Source organism: Neopelma chrysocephalum, unplaced genomic scaffold (assembly GCF_003984885.1).
Source record: "Neopelma chrysocephalum unplaced genomic scaffold, ASM398488v2 Primary Assembly neopelma1_91, whole genome shotgun sequence".
NCBI classification, from domain to species: domain Eukaryota; kingdom Metazoa; phylum Chordata; class Aves; order Passeriformes; family Pipridae; genus Neopelma; species Neopelma chrysocephalum.
This window is the reverse complement of record NW_020897753.1, coordinates 1839373-1845372: the sequence shown is the minus strand read 5'-3', so window position 1 is coordinate 1845372 and position 6000 is coordinate 1839373. Positions and strand designations below refer to the sequence as shown.

The window sequence follows — 6000 nt, the reverse complement described above, 5'->3', positions numbered from 1 at the left end:
GAATGAAGTCTAATTTATTTTAAATCCTAAAGAATAGTGGGGATTTCACTCTGACAATGGTGATTAATTGTAAATCTTTAAGTCTGTTAAGGACTATAGGTGTTCAAAATTATTCTTGATGAGCTACGGAACTGATTGATCTTTTTTTCCTTTTCTCCTATTTCTGAACTGATCAGGTTTTCTATGAATGTGTTAATTGCTCAAAAATTCTTCTAACTCTTTTCACTTAAAAAAAAAAGCAATTATTAAAAAGACTTCTTTTTTTTTTAGGAACTATCTCCTGCTACTAGTTCTTTCAGAATCTGTTATTTCTTTTTAGGCATTTGATTTGTCTGCTTAAGCAAGTCTTCTGTTTCTACACTGTGGTTAGATAATTTAGTCTGTTAAAATGAGAAAATCACTGAAAAGATCTAACCCATAATGACTTGCAATATTACTTCCCAGCATGGATAATTATTCACTGACTATTTGTGAAGTATTTAGGATTCATAAACATCTTCGGGGCTAAAAACATTTGTCATGCAGATACACATATGCAGTTGTTAATAATAAGCCACAAATAACAACTGAATGAGCTGACAGTGCTTATGACAAAATTATTCACTATTTTTTTGTAGTATTCAGCCAAGTCTGCTTAGGGTGTATAAGTAACTACTGACTTAGAGATTCTAAAGGGTCATTTTTCTGATTTCCTAGGTAGTGTAGACCAGGTTCTCTTTTGTAGTTATGCTGCATGATAATTATATCCATGTGCATTTATTGTTTTAATTCTGCTGAATGTACATAGACTAAAAAGGTTTAAATTAAAGCAGAAAAAAACTGGTAGAGAAATTAATGAGGCCTAATGAGAAAAAACCCGAATATTTAGTACAGCAGTCACATATTTGAACAGTGCAACACTCGTGTCATAGTTAAAATTTTCTCCATATTCAAGGTGGAACAGTTTAGATAATTTCCTATTCTTTCTTTTTGCAAAATCGTGTAGAATCCTGATGGGAAATAGATTCAAGAGAACAGTTGTTTCTCTGTAGCAAATATGATTGTCAATGGAAAGAAATGCAAGACAGCCATCTGTTGGCTTGTGCAGCAACCTGCTTGTTTCCAGGTCCCAGGGTGGGCTGCTGGAACCCCAGACAGGAACAAGTACTGTGCTCTGGGTAAGGGCAGATGGTGCTTGTGGACAGTTTAAATTCAGGCTGAGCTTATGTCCACTAAGAAGTAAATGTATGCATGTGAAAATGGGTCCTGGGAGTGGTGCAGACATCTGGGATTCAAGCAAGGCTTTGTCATCAGCAGGTTCCTGGGTGTACAGGGGATTTCTGCATCTTTTCCCAAGTAACAATTCTGTGCTGCAGAACTCTGTGGCCAGCTGCCATCAAAGGTGGTGGGTTCAGCACTAATCCTCTGCTTGGGGAGAGCAAATGTGCAGCTGATCTCAACATGTTGTGACAGTGTAGTACAGGAGACTTGCTTGTCCCTGGACTTGTGTGGCACTCTCAGGTCTGCATTGTAAAGAACATACGAGTGAAGATCACAATCATTCATCTTTAAATAGTTGGGGTTAGCGTAAGGTTTGAATTAGATAGTTTGGATCTTTATATTTGGTGGGTTGTGGACTATTGTTAAAGACGTTTTCCATCATACAGATCATTAAGTGATACAATTAATAATTGGGTCTTTGATTGCCCAGATCTCCTGATCCAGATAAATAAGACTATCATTGTGTATCATTGCCATTCATGCTGAGGGTCTGAGCCAGCATATCTTCTTTCCCATCTCAGATACCCTCCCAGGCTTCTATTTTTAACTGATTTTGTACCTCTCCTAGATCTGGGACCGTTTCGATAGGTTTAATCCCCAACACAAAGGCGGTAACTTCACCCTGCTGTCTGCCTCCAGATCTTTTTATTAGATAGAGACAAAATAGTGGATATACTGGCTCTCCCTCATACCACAGTCTTCAGGGTAATGCTTGAGCATGTTATCTCTCTTTCAGGTGACAATAACACAAAGGAGAGCTCTTGATATGGTACCATGGTGCTGTGTGTTTGGGCAGGGATTTTGTGAGCCTCTCACATATTGCGGCTCTCACTGACCAGTACAGCTCCATGCTGGTGCTGAGGATTAAGCTCCAAACCACAGCAATTTCAATGGAAATTTTATCAGTGTTCTTATCTGGCACAAACTGTGCAATTTTTGAGAGGTCCCTGGCTTGTTTTGGTTTTTTTTTATTATTTTTTTTGTCCCTGCTGAGGCCAATTACATTTAAAACTAGAAAAAAAATGAAGCCAGTGTTGAAAATCACACCCTATATGTTCCTCTGAGTACAGATAGATTGAATTTCAATTAAAAATTAGAGTGAAATGAAAGGTCACTTGTTAATTCTAATGTAATTTTAATTGGGTGTAAATTAATTTTGGTTTTTTCTCTGCCTTTATGTTCTTTTGCAGGTCAGTGAAATCACAAGAACGGAAAACAACCAGTGCTTGTCAAAGGTAAATGCAGAGGGGCAAGGGGGTCTGAACCATAAGAAGGATACTCAAATAATTGGTTGTGCTAAATAATGGAGCAGAAGGCTATCCTGGTTGAACTGCACTAATGATTTGTTTGCTGCATTTTGTGACAGGCATCCACTGTGAATATTTGACATGTGATTGCTTTGGTGGAGATATGCAAGTTGTTTGCAAACACCAAGGATTTGACCACTTCATTCCATGTGATAGTCATGTCTCATATTGCCAGTTCCTGTGCTGTTTCCCACCTCCCACATCCCCCTCCCATAATTTGGCTTAGATTGTGACAGCTTGTGGTTGTGATGCATTTATCCCATTTTATTATCAATAGATTAATATTCTGTTTTAAATTAGGTTCAGCTAATTCTGAACTGATAGAGTTGGAAGGATAAGGGATAGGCCAGTTTGTTACCATCCCTACAGATCCTACTGTGGGCTGAAAGCCTGGCACTCAGGTTGTGACTTACTGAGAGTTTTAAAATTGTATAGGGAGAATTTATTAATTATAAATTCTCTAGCCCCTAGCAGAGGATCAGAATTACCCTTTGATATGGCCATATACCCTTAATGCACAAAAATGTTCTCAAATGTGTACAGGAGGTAAATCCAGTGGTCTCAGTTCAAACTCAATGAACAATTCAGTTGGAAAGGCATTCCAGTCTCTGTGTATGCAACTATCAGATTAGGAGTAATCCTCATATCCCACTTGCTAATAAAGAGTCCTCTTACCTGAACACAAAGCCCCTGAAAGGATGGAAGAAAAAGGTTGTACAGTTTCAGAGGAGATGCCTGACAGATTGTGTGCTGATTTTGAGAAGCTGGCCTTTCTCCTGGGTAAGGTTTTACTCTTGCTTCATCAGCAAATTGTAACAAAAAAGATCTAGACTGGTCCTGATTTTATGTTATATTTAATATGAATTTTATGGCTTTGCCTCCATTTTAATCTATAAAGTCTGGATTTTTGCCTTTAATTTAAATGACCTGTTTTTGAAATTGCTGACTGTTACTCCTTGGGGGTATTCACTTCCAGAAGCTCCTGGGGACGAAGCGACTGATCCTTAATGTCAGAGGAAGGTACAACTTTTATCCTGTATAAATAACTTCATTTTCAGAAGAAGTATGGAGTGGGATATGGGAATTGGTGTATTGGTGTGTGTTGAGGGCAAGGAAAAAGTGAAACAGCTTCAACAAAAGATGATGATAGGTACATTATTGTACTGAAAGCAAAAGAAAAACCCTTACAAATTTGGGAGCAAAAACAAACCAATTTTTTAAATAGAACAGAACAGTTTCCCAGTAATTCTGAATCTGTTTGATTCTGTTAATAACCTTCTCTAAGCTTTGCCTTTGACCTCAAAACTAAGATAGAAGAAGGTTTTGCCTTTGTTGCTCAAGACAGATGAGCTTGTTAGAGCAAGCTAACAAATGTGGATTGTGTCACTACAAATACGAAGGGGAAGGTGACACTTCAGGTGCTTGCCTCTGGCTAAGTCTGTGAGGCCAATGTTGTGTTCTTATCTAGGCACAGCCTTTCTGCTTACCTTACAATAAATTAAACTGACTACTTGTCTTCAGTAGGGCTGGAGCAGTTGTTTGGGGTTTTTTTTCCTTTCTTTCACCTCAGGGTAACTAATACACCTTTGTTTTCCTGAGGTAAAACATTGTGAAGGCGAGACACTTTAGTTTACAAGATCAGTGCTGTACATCTGCCTAAGGTTGACTTATCTCACAGTGACACTGAAGTACTCTGACATTGCTGTCTTTTTTTCGTTTTGTCTTTTTTTTTTTTTTAAATACTCAAACAGCCTTGTGTGTGCTAATTACCCCAGCTAAACACAGGGTGTCCTGAGCAATGAACAACTTGTTTTAACTGCAGCATTCCAAAGCTGTGGTGATATGGAGATCACAATGCTGATGGTAGAATTCCTATCTGGGAAGTAGTTTATCCCTTCCCATAGGCAAGCAATGTTCCTTTCTCTCCTGGTTTTTACTCCATAACATATTTCAATTTGATTCACTTGTGTGGCATGTTGCTGTTCTCCTTCCCAGATGTACCTGCTCAGATTTAGCTACTTCTAAAGTGCTTTTCCAGCTGTGCCACTGTCACCTGCTCTCTCACTGAAGGAGATGTAATTAACTTAGGACCAGTATTTGGTATGTCTGCACAATTTATCCTTCCACCTCAGAGTGGCAGCCTGAGATTTTGTGACTTCTCTGCACTTAAACAGGCAAACTCCATTTCCCATGATTCTTATTTAATTGGTTCTCTTCTCTGTTAAATGTGAATTAATAGGTCAGGATTCTGACCCTATTGCTGTGCCACTTAACTTCTTTTCACTGTACAATGGCAAAAAGTCTGTATATCAATGTAAAAAAAATAAAAATAAAAAACCAATAATATATCCTTCATTCCCACTGCACCCAGTATTTCCTGACTATACTATTAAAGAAGTTATACAGGGTTATTTTATAACCAAGCATATAGTCTCACTTTATGATGTTATAGAGGCTGGTCAAAAAAAGCTCATGAAATATTTCAGCTCAAATACTCACATATTTCTAGAAAATATATTACCAGCAAGATTTCTCTATTTACTAAAGAAATTAAAGAAGTTGGCGAGTGTCCAGTCCTTTCCAATATAGATTGGAAAAGCCTACTGCCTCAACAGTCTGTAAAATCTTCCACTAGGTGTCAATTTAGTTTTACTTCCTCCCTTTAAGTAAAACAAAGTTTATCCTCTTAATTCAAAAAGTTTTAGGTATGGTTTTGCTCAAAGCCACTCATGCAAATAGCATTCACCTGTGCTACCAGTGGCAGTTCAGAAACTAAATTCAAGCAAGGAGAAGCTGTATTTAGCATAATGCTCTCAAGCCTAATCAAACAAAATAATAATAATTTCTGATAAATTGGCCAATTTTCCTGCTTATTATGTGATTATCCCAGAAAATGAACTGTGAATTGTACGTTCTGTACAGTTTGCTGTAAAAGTCATTTGATCAAGCAATTACTTGACCCAGTAATGTTTAGTAATCTTTTTTTAATTGTACAAATCGTTCTCAGTTTAAGGACACTCCAGTAATTGAAGATATACACTTGACTTTCTAGTCTTAAATCACAACACTGAACATTAACCCACCATCCAACTGGCACAACCCAAGCCAAGTAAGAAATTAAGTGGGTATATTTTTGGATGTTGTCGTGTGTCTCTGAGAGCAGGCTATAGTCCAAGGCTTTGTGCACTGTCTGTGCAGCAGCAGGTCTGCAGGTGCCACCAGGGCACAACTTTTCAACCATTCTCTGGCAAAAGGAATTGTGTCTTGTGTCACACGATGTTCTACTTCTTCACCTGCAAATGAGTACCTCTCCTGTCAGTTTTAGACTTCCCCAAGTGCTGTGCTGGACTCTCACTCATTTTATAGCTCATCATATGACCCGCCTCTCAAAAATGTAAGTAGTGTCAGATAAAAGCATGACCTTTCATGCCCA

General features: G+C 38.0%; 1 protein-coding gene across 9 annotated transcripts in view; it reads left to right on the top strand.

Moving 5' to 3' along the window:
* The first annotated feature begins 3247 nt into the window (after positions 1 to 3247).
* The window catches only part of SPTLC3 (serine palmitoyltransferase long chain base subunit 3), a 125363-nt gene continuing 122610 nt past the window's right edge, over positions 3248 to 6000 (top strand). For 7 of the 9 annotated variants that reach the window (XR_003535877.1, XR_003535878.1, XM_027693366.1 and 4 more), the window contains exons 1-2: positions 3248 to 3347; positions 4390 to 4430. The gene's annotated coding sequence lies outside the window, so the exon portion shown is untranslated. The remainder of the gene's footprint in view (positions 3348 to 4389; positions 4431 to 6000) is intronic. The other 2 variants (XM_027693367.1, XM_027693363.1) reach the window with 2 other exon arrangements.